Genomic DNA, 16,820 nt, shown 5'->3' on the forward strand with positions numbered 1-16,820 from the left:
GAGTCTGGTTACACATGACGGGAAATACATCTTTCTGGAGATTTACACTGTGGCTGCGAGGTAGACTGGCAGAAATAAGACCATAGCGAAAATAGCAATGGGCCCACTTCCCACCTGGGTGAACCTGGACACTGTACATAATGTCGTTGTCCCTTGATTATTTCACCTGAACAGATGTGCTAGTTTCTTGGGGCTACTGTAACAAAGCCCCAGAAACTGGACAACTTAAGACAACGGAATTCATTCTCTCTTGGTTCTGGGGGCCACAGGTCTGAAGTCAAACTGTTCACCTGGCTGTGCTCCCTCGGAAGGCTCTTGGGAAGAATCCTTCCTTGCCTCTTCTCCAGTGGGTGCTGGCATTACTTGGGGATTTTTGTCCTGGAGCTACATCCCCCCAGCCATACAGCCTGTGTATCTCCACATGGTCCTTCCTCTGTGCGTATCAGTCTCTGCAACCAAGTTTCCCCTTTTTATTATGACACCAGTCATATTGTATTAGGGCCCACTCTAGCTCATTGCCTCTGTAAAGACCCTGTTTTCAGATAAGGTCACATTCTGAAGTACTGGAGGTTAGGACTTCAGTGTATCTTTTTAAGGGATCACAGTGCATCCCAAAATACATAGGAAAAGTATTTACCTTATGAGTAATCTTCTAGCACTTATATGAATCCTATAAGGGAGAGATATAATGATGATGATCACAGAAAGGGTGGTTTGAAACAATTGAATCTGTAACTGTCATTCATTATTTCCACAGATGCTTCCTGAAAGCCGACCGTGTGCTAGGCATTAGGGTCTGACCCCTTATACTATTCCCACCTGGCTCCTGCTTTGATCCAGTTTCCCCCCAGGTCCTGCCAGTAGCTCCCTCTCCCCCACATGATCTCCTCGCTGCCTCAGTGGCCCAGGCACTGTACCAGGCCTTTGGCTGCTGACCCTCCACCACCAGCACTGACGCTGCCTTGCTTTCCCAGCCCCATTCTTCCTGCTTTGTCTTCCTAACCTCCCAGGATTGAAGTTCTGGCTTCATTGTACCCACCAGGTCTTTGCTCCTGTATTTTATTCCTACTGGGGGTGGGGGTGAGATTTGAACAGGAGCTGATGAGGCCCTTAACCAGAGGCCATCACGGAGACTTTCTCTAAACTGGGAGAGTTTGAGTTCTCTTCTTTTGCCATCCTTGCTTTGGTCTCATCTGCCGCTCTTGTGGCTTCTAGGCTAAGTGTCCCGCATCCCATGTAGAGCATCGGCCATATGTAATCAATGTGCAGCATCTCAGGGGATTTAGGGATTAAGGGGAGGAGGCTACACACACACACACACACATACCTGCTACAAGTTCCTGATTTATTTAGTCAGGAATCTTCCTCTTAAAGGGAGTGAGGTGGTTCATGTAGAAGGAGCAGAGGCAACATATTTTGGGATGGGTTTTCCTTGGATTTAACAGGACATGCAGCTGCTGGTGACACTTCTCTGCAGGTAGGAAAACTGCATGTTACACTTCCACTTTATATGTAAACATATATGATTTCTTTTCTGTTTTAACATGATCTCTGGAAGTTGTCTCTGAGAGAAGTGAGTGGCTAAGGACAGACATTGGATAGAGACTTATAATATTGTCCTTGTGTCCATTTTTAATTCTATGCCTTATACATATAATAACTATTCAGAATTAAATGATACGTATATTTTTAAATAAAACTTTTCAAAAGCCAAAGACAAAAGAAAACAGTGTAGATACCCAGACTGTACCCCAGACTGGTGAAATCAGTATCTCCAGAGTGAGGCCCAGGCATAAATAGTTTCTAAGGCCCCTCCAGTTATTCAGATGAGAACACCTGCTTTAGAGCAATGTTTGCAGACATTGGGCTTCCCCCATTCTTGCACCAAACTCCTCAGCAGGGCCAAACTCTCATGGCTGTGGACACATAAAGCAGCCGCAGTCCCAAGTATCTCCGAGGCTCAGCTTCCTCCCTGGATTCCATGAGTCTGACACCCTTTCCCCAGGGATTCCAAACCAGCACCCTGTCCCTGATTTAATTCAACGTGGCTGGATGAGCTTCAAAAGCAATACAAATCCATTTCCCTGACGCTTGCTGTATTAATTACAGAGAATTCTGAGTCTCTCTGGCTGCACATGCTCCCAGTCGAGCTCTTGAGTCTTTGTCAACTGTATCTTTAATTTCAGCTTTCCTCGCCCCCAAGTGGCTGCGATCTGTGATCTTCAAGTGTTGACAACGGAGAGAGCACAGCGTGGCCGATAAGAATTACCCAGCCTGCCCAGGATGTGACTTCCAGGCATGGAATGTGAATTCCAGCCACTGCTCCTTTCTTGCTGGGGTGAAGCTGGCAGCGCTGTTTTTCTGGGGAGCGCCAACCGATTTGGTAAGGGTTCGGGGGTAGTATGGGCAACAGTTGCATTTATCAGAATCTCAGATAATATATGTGAAAGCTCACTAAAAGTTATGTTTTTAATTAAAAAAAAAAAGAAAAATTGAACGCCAGCTCTGTGGTCCAGGCCTGGGGCCAGGCCCTGAGGGCACAAAGAGGAGAAACAGCCCAGAAACAGTCCATTCCTTTCAACCCTCAGCTGTCTTGCAGCCTATTCACAAGTGAAAAGCCAACACAGAAAACAATGTTAACATTTCAAAAAGTTGAGAAACTCAGCTCCTTTCAAAGAAAAATTTGGAGAATTAAGGAAAAAGACTTCTGTTGTTTACTTCTTGTTGAGTCTGTTCTCTGCCTTTCCTTGTCTACACCCTCCTTCTATTTTTCCCCTATTTCCGTAGTGCCTCCTTATCAGTCTGCCTTTCCCAGTCTAGGGTATGATGAGAATTGCATCCTGTCTAAACTATCGTGTTTGAAAATGCTTGTACCTGGGGTGCCTGGGTTGCTCAGACGGTTGAGAGATCTACTTAGGCTCAGGTCATGATCTCAGGGCTTGTGGGTTGGAGCCGCGCATCAGGCTCTATGCAAAAGCTCAGAGCCTGGAGCCTGCTTCGGATTCTGTGTCTCCCTCTCTCTCTGCCCCCTCCCCTGCTTTCACTCTGTCTCTCTCCCCCTCAAAAATAAATAAAAATTAAAAAAAAAAGAAAAAAGAAAAATGCTTGTGCTTTTTTTTTTTTTTTAATATTCGTGCTTTTTAATCGAATTTGCCATTCTTGGGAGTGTGGGTTTACTCAAATAAAATGTGAATCTATTCCGATAGATAGTACACAGTCATTGCTGTGGCACCAGACTCTCTGAAGAGGGCAGTGAACTCAGTTGAAGATGTTTGCTGAGTATCTGCTGTGAGCCGGGCACTCACCGTGCGTGCTTCATAACGTGGTGAATATGAGACTGAGGTAATTGGATCTCTGCCCTCAGGGGACTGAGGATCTGTCAGGGCTTGTGCCCCCTGCATCCCTGAGCCTGGAACCCTCACTGCATGCTTGGGGCAGCTGACAGAGAGGGATCTGTTGTGGTTCATGGTCACTCAGCACTTTTGTGGCTCCACTGACAGAAGATTCCAACGCTCTGATCATATTGATCCTTTTGGGTAACAAAAGACCAGTTGACAAAGCCATGCTTACTTGTGGCTAGAGGAACTGGACTCCTGTGTATTACCAGAATATCTGTAATAGAAAATATTTGAAGCCAAATTCTGTACTTTAGTTTTCAGATACGCATGTGTTGAGCACAATTGTCAGAGGAAAGGGTAGAAATGATGAAGCCGCCCTGCCTTGAGAATTTTAAAAATAATTTACTGCCCGGAAAGCATTCACATCCATTGTTCAGCTGCTCAGCCCTTAATTTCCCCTACGTGCCCTGTGTAGTAACCATAGCCAAAGTTAACGTCATTCAGGACAAAGAAACTGTTGTGAGTTTGGGATCAACCAAGTTTGCACTGATGAGTTCTGACTCTAGGTAGTTTGAAAGCCAGGTTCATCCTGCTAATGACAACATCCAAAGTTCTTGACTTGAACTGAAGCAACTCCCTTTGAGGGGGAAAAAGGGAGTTGGCACCTTCTGTAGAGACAGATGGCTAACCTTGGGGATGCCCTAGGGGCTGGGGTGGATTACAAGACACGCGTTATTTTTGCTAGCAAGACTCTGCTAAAGCAGTGTTTCAGGGAAAATGCTAGAGGGAAGACGATGTTTGTGCAGATTGGGAGACAATGATGTTTTTCTAAAATTTCAGCAGCCAAAAATCACTTTGGATTACACCCAAGGCCAGTGTTGTTTTCACCCTCTCCAGTGACCCCTCACACTGGTTCTGATCCTCCAGCCTCTGTTGGAAGCTTGGGAGTTGAAGCAAAGCTTTCTGGGAACCTAGTCTGTATTCTGCAGCATGCCGAGCTCCAAGCATCAATTTACTGGAAAGTTTAACATTTGGAAGGCAGGTTTTTTGTTTTGTTTTTTGAAATATTTCATGGTAGAACTGGAAAACATCAGCTATTGTGAAGAGAAGGCATGGCTTTAGAGGAATAATACTTTGGGGATGACACATTTTCCTGCCCTAACACCACCAAAACACACACTCACCTCCTCTACATGGTTCTCATGCTTTTTCTTGTGTCTTGTCTCATCAACGTCCACCAATCAGATGGGAAAGACGGGCTCCCACACAGAAAATTTTAAACAGTGCCTGGAAAACTGGCTACTTTTCACTTTTGTTTTGTTCTACAGGCCCACAGAAAAATGATGTGTTCTAAAATTGTTTCCCATTGTCTGGGTGTTGATGTCTTCTCTATTTCCTGGCCTTCCTTCTCCATTTCCTTCCTTTGCACTAAAATCAGCTTCCTGAAATGGAAAATTTGTTGGTGGACAATACGTATTGACTGTTGCAGACATCTTCCAAATTTTTCTCATCATATTTGGCCCATATAAAATAATAGAACATGGATGAAAGTCTGGTGCTAGTTCAGAACAAAGAGGTGCATAGATCTTGTTGGCCTGGGATTGAGTCCTTTTGTGCCTATGGGCCCAGCATCCAGTTTGATTTAGCATTTGTTGGATTCTTCATTTTTATTTATTTTTTATTTTTTTATTTTTTTGTTTTTATGTTTTTTTAATTTTATTTTTGAGAGAGAGAGAGAGACAGAGAGAGAGACAGAGTGCAAGTGGGGGAGGGACAGAGAGAGATGGAGACACAGAATCTGAAGAAAGCTTTAGCTCTGAGCTGTCAACACAGAGCCCGATGTGGGGCTTGAACCCACAGACCGTGAGATCATGACCTGAGCTGAAGTCGGATGCTCAACCAACTGAGCCACCCAGGAGCCCCTGGATTCTTCATTTTTAAATGAAATAGTATTATCAATAGTTCCATTAAAATAAGTCTGGATAGCTTTAGTAGACTTTCTCTTGGCGGTTCCAACTTTCTCTACGATCATATGCAGCAGGATGTAAGATGCATGTGCAATGGTCTTATCTGGAAGATAACCAGCAGCAACTCCTCTCTTTTCCTGGCCTTTCCAGCTGAAAGACAGAATGGTTTTCTGTCAAACACTGAGAAAATGAAGCACACTCTCACAGGAGCTGCTAAGGACAGCAAACTCCTCAGGTCTCAAGTGGTAGTGGGAGAAGCCTTACCAGTCCTGCACCTGTGGGACCAGCTGGTGTGTCAGCCACGTTTGCTGACATGTATGCTGTAGCCTGCGTGATGAAGCCTCCAGGTTGCTTGTCGGCTTGCAGGAAAATGTGAGAAATTTTAGGTTAGATGTATGTGAAATATGTGTACAGCATACAGCATGGATAGCAAGTAGTTTAAGTGCTCGAACTACAGTAATTTTGTTATTCACCTTTATGGGACAATGTAACCATTTATTTGATTTCTTTCTGGATGATTTTTATTTTGCCCTAAGTCTGTTTGCAAAAATGATGAAAAATTAAGTGAGCTGGAAAATTAAGTGCATATTTAATATTAAATGAAATACTAAATTTCTGTTTAAGAAATTTGATAATGAACATGGAAGGTGCACAAAATGTCCTTGGCCTTTGATGTCCACTATGGGAGCCACAAGGGAATCCGTGAACTTCCAAAAACCAGAAACCTCAAATTTGATAAAGAACAGTCCACATCTCCTTCACAAGCTACTCATGTAGTTAATATGAGAAGACTATATGTAGCTTTAGAAAATGTATTTTCAAATTAGCCTGAAGAATATCACTTTCATTTTTATCAGTGTATTTATTTATATCATGTAGATCTCTTAAATTAATTCTACTCATTCAAAATTTTTAAAAATTATTTTATTAAAAATTCTTTCAACAGCTTTATTGAGATATAATTGATATACAAGAAACTGCAAATGTGCAATGTATGCAACTTGATGAGTTTGGAGTTATGTAATCACTTGTATACATAAGATGTATACACATCTTACCACGATCAAGCTAATAGAACTGTTATGTTCAAAAGTTTCCTTTTTTTCTTTCTGTGGTAAGAATACTTACCATGAAGGACACCTGGGTGGCTCTGTTGGTTAAGTCCAACTGACTCTTGGTTTTGGGTCAGGTCATGAACTCATGGTTCGTGAGATTGAGCCTCAAGTGGGGTTCCAGGCAGCATGGAGCCTACTTGGGATTCTCTCTCTCTCTCTCTCTCTCTCTCTCTTTTTCAAAAATAAATAAACATTAAAAATATATTTTTTTAAAAAAGTATGGAGCAGAAATTTACTTGGAATTGGTTGTGGTACACTGAAAATTTACATTTGTGTGCAAACAAGCTCTCCTATTCTAACAATCAAAATGGAAGTCATAGGTGCCTCCATTTATGAATGTTTTCAGATATGCAAAGAATAATGGAGCTACAAAATTGTCGTGATGAAGTTGACATCCAATTCCCAAACTAGGGTCCACCTGTGCTTTCTTTCTTCATTACTTGCCACCAGTTGGACTTCAAAAATGTCTGAACTTTTGTGAATCAATCAAAAAATGATTTTTACATTTTTGGAAATGAATCCTCTAAATTTTAGTTGAATTGTGTTCAAATGTTGTTGAAAATCCTTTAATGAAGAGTATTCAATACACAGAACACTAAAACCATTAGCTTTTGAAATTTAGCAAATTGTTATGTTTTAATTATTGAAAATAAAGTTTGCAAATAGGAAAACATTGAAGTTTATCCCTGTAAAAACCAGGAAGGAGCTGAACAAATTAAGCAATGTGAATGTATATGGTCAACAAAAGCTAATACTGATATTCTCTGATTTTACTTTGAAATAGCTTAATTTACGGGAGCTTCTGTTTTTAATGGAAAAATACATATTCATTATCAAAATTAACAAGATCTACAAAAATGCAGCATCTAGATATAGTCAACTATCCAAAAAGATCAGGCAATTTATTTGATGCTTTGTCTTATTAAAGTATTTGTCAAAGAAAGCTGTGAATGGAGGTTAAGAAAAGGTGTCAAAATACCTTAGCTGGAATATGTCCACATTTCAATATGAGAAAAATGAGAATAAAGACTATCCTCCACTTAATGGAATTTGTTCTTAGAATATTTTCTCGAAAATACTGTGGCTTATAGAAAGAGCCCATTTAATGTGTTAACGCTTTCATATTATTAATCATAAATGCTACTTTGAGGATGATTGTAGGCAATTTTGTAAAAGAATTAAAAATAAGATCATTTTGGAAAAAAAATCAGAAAAATCTGTGATGTGGGATTCGTGACAAATGCATTTTACAGGCTAATTTAAATACATGAATATGTATCAAAGAAAATTATTCTGCTGATGTTATGTTTCAAATTTGAGATCATCAATATAAATAAGTGAATTTTTTCCCTTACTGGATGGATTTCAGTTTTTAAAACATATTTTTATTTTGGGATTTTTATTTACTTTTGAAATAGAATTTTATTTTTGAAATTACTTTTATAAATAATTTTATCTTCAAATAGAATGATTTTATAAGTCCCCTGATATAGTCAAGCCAGCGGGTTATTCAACAAATGCAAATTTTAAAATGTATATATTTAAATGTTTTTAGCACTCACTTTTACTTTCAAAGTGTCTTAGTTTGAGTGATAAATGGTCACTCTCACTTTGAGGTCTCCCCAGGCCTGACTAATAAGGACAAACTGGGTTTAGCAAATGCAATTCTCATCGAAAACCACAGTTCACTGGAAACATCAATGGGCCCATTAAGGGTGAATTTCTCCTTCATGTACTCATGAATGCCGTCATTCAATATATATTTATCGAGTGCCCTCCACAGTTGTAGACGCTGGAGACACAGAGGTTAATATGGGGCCTGCATTATAAAATGAAATACAGCAAAAGCCTCTCTATGGAATTGATGTTAAAGTTGAATATTGAGAAATTGGAAGAAGGCTAGTATTGCTAGAGCAGCGAATAAAGGAATAAAGAGCAAAGATGGGGTAAGGTCATGCGGGAGGCAGGGGTGACTCAGGGGCCTCTGGGCCATAGCAAAGATGTACACTTAGCCCAAAGGCCAAGGGAAGTTGTCAAGAGGTTTTAAACAGAAAAATGGCTTAATTAGATTTGTCTTTAAAAATCACTTTTGTATGACAAATGAATTGTTGGGGACAGAAGCTGGATAGAGGGGACTAATTAAGAGGCTGTGGTAGTGGTCCAGGTAATAGATGATGGTCCATCTAGACATGCTAGCAATGCAGATGGAGAGAAGTGAATGGAACCATGAGGTTCAGGAGGTCGAAGAGAGATTTGGGGATGGATTGGAGGTAGAGAGGTTAAGAGCAGGAATGACAAGCAGATATCAAGGATGACTCTCATATTGCTGGCTTGAGCAATGATGGTGCCATTTATTGAGACTGTGGTGCTATAGGAATAGCAAACTTTGGGGCAGCGATGGCAAGGTTGTTTTTGGTTGTGTTGTGCTCAGATGCACATACCAACTGGAGTTCAGGAGAGCAGTCCAGGCTAGACACCATTCTGTGAACTATTCGTGTATAGCTATAGGGGAATGAGATCATCAAGGACTGGGAATTCCAGAATGGACAATGGAAAAGCCTGCCTGTGGGTGATAGGTTTGGGAAGAAGACCACAGCTTGTGATAAGAACAGACAATAAAAGACTGAATAGTTTATATTTGGGAATATGCAGTATGAAAACAGAGATGTGAGGCCCAGTGAATGGAGACCTGATAGTCCCCTGGCAGGTGTTAAACTCTTAGGCCTCACAGGATTCTGTTGTTTCTGGAAGGAAGCTCTCATGTGAGGATTCTCTCCTCCCTCATCATCACTCAAGGTCCAGGCAGTGGTGTGTAAGAAGTGGCAATTAGGCACAGGCTTGTAGTTTGGAGAGGTGGTGATTATGACTGGGGTGAGCCCTTAGGGATAGGGGTGTAATGGCGCCATACCAAGACTCATGGGTGGGCCAGGATAGCACGTCCTTCTAGCAAAATCTTTTTTGACTACGAATGATTCTTCCACCAGCTACTATATATATTATACTGTGCACCAATAGAATGAATAATTGACACATCTCAGTATCACATGCTTGCAGTATTGTGTGCTAAAGACCATGAGTTCAACATTTTCAAATAGATTCTGCCATTTGCTGGTAATCAGGATGCATGAAGAAGTGATGGAAGAAACATTGATACTTCTCAGCTCCCTTGTCTTGATACATTACAGTCATGTTTGTTCTTTACACAGAAATAGCTATTTGAACAAGTGGTCAGGGATTTCTTTATGAGGACTGTCTTTATCTGTAGTAAGAGGTCTTCCCCGCCCCCCCCCCCCAAGAACTATTTTTATTGTTGTATTTCTGGCAACTGACGAGGATGATGATTGTTGATCCAGCTGGGCTGGGGAGATGATTGATAAATTCATCTCCTTATAGAAATGGAACTCATTTGAATTGAGAGTAGAAAGCAGATTAGTCAACACCCTGAATATCTAGTTGAGACAATGAAACCTAAGAGGAATAAGGTGACTTTCCCAGGGGCACATGGAAAAGGTCAGAGATCAGACTCAAACTTTTGGTACTGGGACCAGTGCCGTGTCCAGTTTTCCAACCTGTATCCCCCCATCAACATTCCTTTCTTCTAGTTCCAAGAATGAAATTGATATCCAAGAAGTGGTCACCCTTGATTCAGGTTTGCCTGGATGCTGGCATCCTCCCCCTCTCACCCTATCCTCCAAAGAAGAAGTGATGTTTGGATGAGAGGAGGGTGGTGTCCTCTGATGCTTTGTGTCTGTCTTGGCTTCTGGGTCTCCCTGGTCTCCTGACTTTCCTGGTTGCTCTTGTACCCACTTGGCTGTTGCTTTCTGATCTCACTCATAAGTTCCTGATTTTCTCTACACCCCTCGTATATTCTGTTCCCTTGAGGGCCTCATACCTCCTATGTCTTCATCAACTACTTATACCTTGATGATACCCAAATTAATATCTGTAGTCAAAATTTTTCCCTTGGCTTCTGAAGCCTGTGGGTCATCTGAGTATATTTCCCCAGTAGATGTTTCATAGATATTCTCTTCTTACAATCCTTTTTGAGTTCTGTAACACTTTCAGGAGTATCTAGCCTGGCACACAAGGCCCTCTGTGAACAGGCATCAGCCTCATTTTCTAACATTACAACTCTATAGTCCCTGCCTTTCACTGTATACCACAATACCACCAAATACCCACCACCCTCTACTCATCCCCATGCACACAGACACATCACAGCTTGTAGTTCTCAACTCATTCTGTACCAACATGTCAATGGAAAGAAGATACTACTATCCAATATATATATATATATATATATATATATATATATATATATATATATATTTAATATACATACAAAAAGAGTCTCATAGGAGAAGGAGTATGTTCCTAAAGAGTAGGATGTGTCCGAATCTTAGTGGGGAAGGTTGTAGAATTTGAGAAAGCCCACAGAGTAATTTTATTTGTCATCCCTTCCCTCTCAAGGGGATTTTCTCCCTCATTGGAAATAGCTGTTTAAGGCAGATAAGATACCCCCACTTTTTTCTCATGTGAGACAGAGGCTCCATTGTCCTCACTGGATTTCTGTTCCCTTAGACAAAATAATCTCTCTCTGTCGCCTCTAAGACGGAGTTCATTTTGGAACCCGAAGGTTTCCCTGTTTAATTGATGAGGAACTAATAAAGCAAGCTCTGTTCATTGGACTACAGCCCTCTTGATGGCAGAATCCTCATATCGCTTTTATGCACATATTAAATTGCAGCCCAGAAGCCAAATCTACTCTTTGTGAACTTAATGGAAAGCTAGGGAGGCAGGCAGTAGCAACAGGTAAATGATGAACAAGAGCCATTGTGTGTCTGGAGTTATTCAATTTTCTTTGGGGCAGTCTCAGAAAAATGCTCCTGGGTCTCAGAATAATAGATTTTGAATCAGAACTGACCTTAGAGGTTATCAGAATCTCTTACCCATGGTGGAAATCCCATCTGCAGTGACCCTGATAAATGGTTATATCCAGCTCTTCTTCATGCCTTCCCAATGACAGGGAGCTCACTGCAGCTTGAAGCCGCCATTTATTATTAGAAAACAGAAAGCTTATGTTAGCGAGCGCCTGCTTTGTAGTTGGTCAAAAATATAATCTGTTTCTAGAATAAGCTTCTGGATGTAACCCAAAATAAATATTCTCCATATTCATTTCTTGTGGATATACATAGCTTGAGCTGGCTAATTCAGTCTGAAAGATTCATGCAAATGGAGGGGCTCTGAATTCAGTGTCCATGTACCCTGAGTTTGTTTGGAAAGCATCAATCACAAACATTTTGTTCCACCGTCAGGCCAAATGTTCCATTCGTGGTCCCCAATCACTTTTCTGCAGGAGCATATTCAGGATGACAGTTTTTCCAATTTCAGAAACTACTGATTGGAAAAAAGGAAGCATAATGACAAAAAAAAATAACTTACACTCCATAATTCCTTTAAATGAATTTCTTTTCTAAGCCACAACAGCATTTACATTTATTTAAAAATTAATTTATAAGTATAGAACATTATTCATTCATCATGAAGATTCATTCTTACAAAGACTTGGATCTGCCCAGGTACCTGAGTTCTATGCATGGGAAATTAATTACTGCGTTTGATTTTTTTGCTTAGAAATTATGTCCCTTGACACTGGGAATACTTCTTTGTTGTGGATGACTGATATTTTCTTACCTTTAATGATGTTTCTGAGAATCACCTTTCTTTGCAGTTGACACTATTTACCTCATCTCCCCATGTACGCTGGTGCTGAGTAGGCAGTCTGATTGAACCAAATCAATCATGGTTGCAGCACAGAGTCTCACAGCTTCCTGGGACTCAGAAGGGAGCAGGAGAAGCAATCTGACATAATGGTAAGGCCACAGGCTCAGGACTTGGAAAACTGGGCTACCACTGAGTGCCACCATTCTCTGTGTGACGTTGGGCAATTTACCATACTCCACCTCTTCAAGCCTTTGTTTTTCTCATCTGTTAAATGGGGGCAACAATGGTATCTGTCTCATAGGGATGGTGTGGGGATTGAATGGGTTGATAAATAAGCCTAACACAGTGCCCTTCTTCTTCTCCATCTTCTTCATCACCATCATCTTCATCATCATTATCATCATCATCATCACCACCACCACCATTGTTATCAACACCCATGCTCAGGGAATGACACTTGGGCCATATCCATGGCTATCTCCTGGCATGGGATAAAGTGAGACAACCAGAGCCCCATGATTTGAGAAGTGTCCCTTGACATGACAATGATGTGGCAAGTGAGTGGTTTGGATAAAAGCTAATAAAAGAGGCTTGAAGCTCCAAATACTAGACGTCACTTGTAAACTACTGCCCACCATCACTAAGGCCAGAGGTCAGTGCATTTTCTACAAAGGGAAAGATGATAAATACTTTCTGTTCCGCAGTTCATACAGTCTCTGTTGCAAAAGACAACCCTGTCGTGGAATGAAAACAGCCACAGACAATTTGTAAACGGACAGGCATGGCTGTGCCATTTATTTATAGACGATGGCATTTGGATTCATTTAACTCTCACGTTATAAAATAGTCTTCTTCTTCTAAGTGTGAAAAAATCTTTAACCATGAAAACTGTGAGAATCATTCTTAGCTCATAGAAGATATAAAAACAGGTGCACAGGCCAATTTGCCAATGGAGTTAATTCAGCACAACTGCTCCCTTCCAGCCAAACCTCTGGTGATGTCCTGGTCTTATTCCAGGTACGTTGGCCATTCTCCCAGAGACCTGCTGGGAAGTGGGGCAGGGGCAGTCAGTGGGGTGAGCCCTGGGCTCCACACTCCTTCAGGGAAGGCCCTGGGCATGACTTCAAGGGCAGGGTGGGTCAGAACTCAACCAGCAGCAGGTTAGGAGGGTGGAATGTCCTCTCAGACTGAAGCTAATGGAATGTAATGTCTCACATGCAAATAAGAGAAGATTTTTAATTTGACTACTTTGGCACAGCAAATCTGAAATGTCCTCTTTTGCCTTCTTCTTGGGGTACCTTCCAGGAATGCTTTCCCCAAACTATTTCTTCTTATTTAAAAAAAAAAGAGGCTTTTGAGGGGATGGTGGAGGTGGTGAGGAGGAGAGGGAAATTGAGCAGCTGTGTGCAGCCAGACAGGAAATTTCACAAGGAGTTTCCTGCAGACACATATGCTTGCCTCTTCCACATCTACCAAGAACGTTTTCTTTCCTGGCTTGAAAACACAAACAAGTGCATTGGAAGCTTAGGCCTCCTAGATACTGTGGCTGTCAAAGGTGTGTGAAAAGATCCGAGGATGGCCAGGCGTTGCCTGCTGGATTGGCTTTTCTTTAGGGGAGGAAACTGCCCTGGCCTCATCAGCAAGCTGCTTTTGTTCAGTGCAGCTAATTCCAGGCAGGTATGGGCTCAAATGAAGTTTTCCTACTTGTTTTGTTTTGTTGTTTTGGTTAAGAAGAATGAAACAAAATAAAACACACAGTTTATGATACCTCAAGAGTAACTTCAGCCTTGATATTCTGCTAAAATCTGTTATTTGACTTTGGGCCTTTGGAAAGTCAAGTAGCTCCATGCTGACGTCATCTCTGCCAGCTCTGGACTCCTGAATTCAAAGATCATGTGATCGGGCTCCTGTGTGGCTCAATCGGTTAAGCTTCTGACTCTTGGTTTCAGCTCAGGTCGTGATTTCAGGGGGTTATGAGTTTAGACTCTGCATGAGAATCCACTTGGGATTCTCCCACACTCCCTCTCTCTGCCCCTACCCTGCTCATGCTCTCTCTCCCAAAATAAAGAAATAAACTTTAAAAAAAAGATCATGTGATCACATTGGTTAACAGCATATTTAACATTAATCATATTCATGTGGCATATGATTTACATTGATATTATTAAGTGAATATTAGCTTTAATTTAAGGTAAGCATTCTACAGGTAACTTGGAGTGAAAGATTTCTTCGAGGGTTTTATATGTGGAAATTCTATTCTATCAGTGAAATCTGCAATAATTAATATTTGTGAAAACTGTTAGTGTTATATAAAAATTATCAAGCACCTTCAAACTCTTAAAGAAATAGGGAAATAGACTGACCCTATACAAGTTTAAGAGACAGGATGCGAGTAGCATAATTTTAGGAAGGATGCTTATATATTTTTTGAGACAGCAAGTGCTTATAAACATTTAGACAATCCCATGAGACAGAATAACAGAGATTTTATTATATGATCTTTTAATCTTTCTATAGTTGGTATTTTAACATTCAAAACATTAAAAGATCTTGGAAAACTATATTTAGGTTTTGTCATTTAATTCCATTTAGGCCACAAATTCTTTTAAGACAAAATGTCTGGACTTTTTCATATTTGGTGAAGAATTCACAGTCGATTGTCATTTTCGTAAACACAAAACTTCTAAGGAGAAAAAGAACACTCCAAAATCATATGCTATGACTCCCAAGATAGACCATTGTCAATCCAAACATAAAGAGTATAAAAAAGTATACCGGAGGGGCACCTGTCTGGCTCAGTCCCTACAGCATGTGACTCTAAATCTCAGGGTCCTGAGTGTGAGCCCCACGTTGGGCATGGAGCTCACTTAAAAAAAAAAAAAAGTGTGTACGAAAAAATAAAGCGTAAGAGAAACATGAGATGTCCCCAAAGCAGATATCATTGTTCCCATACAATGATATTAAACTCGTTGATTCACCACGAACACTTCTAATGATATGAATATAATAAGTTATCTACTGAGCAATGTTTCAGGCTGATTCTTTGACAGTCGGTAAGTGTGGAATTTAACACTTGGGTCATTTGGTGTTTGACCCACACACTTTGGCTTCGTCTCTGGCGTGGACTGCGCTCTCCTTCATCTCAGTGGCTGGAAGTCCAAGAAATGCACCTCTTAGACCTGCACCCCTGCAGCTCCGCAGGCACATTCTGCCAGTAGGGGGCGCTGGCGGGAGACGAGAGAAGTACACTGGGCTCGCCTGGGTCCCCAAGACCTCAGCGGTGGCCGCGCAGAACGCAGAGCTGCTTCCAGACGCTGGAGAAGGCAGTGACAGCCGCGAGCGTGACAGTGACAGTGCCAGCGGAGACGGTTGCCGGGCTCCAGCAGCGACAGCGGGAACGTGTCTGTGTAGGGAGGATTGGCCAGGGGGCTGGCTTTAGTGTTCATCTAGGAAAAGGTTGTCAAATTGGGACGCGGCTGCACTGCAGGGAGCCTGTCAACCAGGCAAAGGAGCTGTGTGTTTTCTGCATCGCAGGGATGCAGGTGTGTGACATCTGCATAGTTTTCTTCAGTTACATTTAGAACTTAGATACCTGGAAATCCAATTGGGGTATTTGTGACTTTCCCACGTGACATATTCTTTCACCGGCAGATCCCTTATTCACAGATAGAGGCAGGACAACACTGGAGAAGGTCAGGGACAGTCTAGAGAGGACAGATACCCGCACTGTGTGCTCCTGCTAGAGAACTTGTAAGCTCAAAAATGAGCACCTTCATGAATAAGAATCCCTTTCAGGGGCGCCTGTGTGGCTCAGTTGGTTAAGCGGGACATTTTGGCCAGGTCATGATCTCATAGTTCATGAGTTCCAGCCCCCCTCAGGCTCTGTGCTGGGAGCCTGGAGCCTGTTTGGGATTCTGTGTCTTCCTCTCTCTCTGCCCTGCTCACGCTCTGTCTCTTTCTCTCAAAAAATGAATACACATTTAAAAAAATAATAAGAATTCCTTTCATTTTTATCATCCTTTGTGTGAACTTTAGCATGCATTACTCAATTTTTCCTCGCAGTAACTCTGTTAGGTAGGTTTCGTTATGACACTGATTTTATAAATGAACACATTGTTTTGTGATTTGCACTAAGATACGCAACCAGGGAAGAGCTGAGCTTTTCGTCTTGGGACATTTGCTTCCTGGTTTTTTTTCTCTTTAAGGTAGTATTTGTCCTCCACCTTTTCTTTTTAAGTTCTCATCTTCTATTTTGAGAAACTTAAACATTTCCTTTTCTTCTTTAATGTTTACTTTCTATGATAAGCTTATTGTGCTAATAAGATTTCATAGATTCATAAATATATACGTTGGAACTAAACATGGGATACTCCCCTCTCTCTCTCTTCTACATTCTCTGGTTCAGAAATACTGCCTTTTTGTTACACTGCCTCTTGATGTCATTTTAGTTGGTCTTTATGATAATAACAAAAGAATGTCTATCTTTTTATCACTGAGGTTTCATTTTTCAGTTATTAATTTTTATTCATTTACTGGTTAGCTATAATATATCTTCAGATTAATATTCAATAAACATATAAGGATATATATACTATTGTTTTTTGCATGTCTGAAAGGTTTCATGCATGAAAAACAAAGTGGCTGTTCATATATTCTTGGGACACAAGCTTCTCCCT

The sequence above is a fragment of the Panthera pardus genome, unplaced genomic scaffold (assembly GCF_024362965.1).
Source record: "Panthera pardus isolate Hobbes unplaced genomic scaffold, ASM2436296v1 HiC_scaffold_13, whole genome shotgun sequence".
NCBI lineage: Eukaryota > Metazoa > Chordata > Mammalia > Carnivora > Felidae > Panthera > Panthera pardus.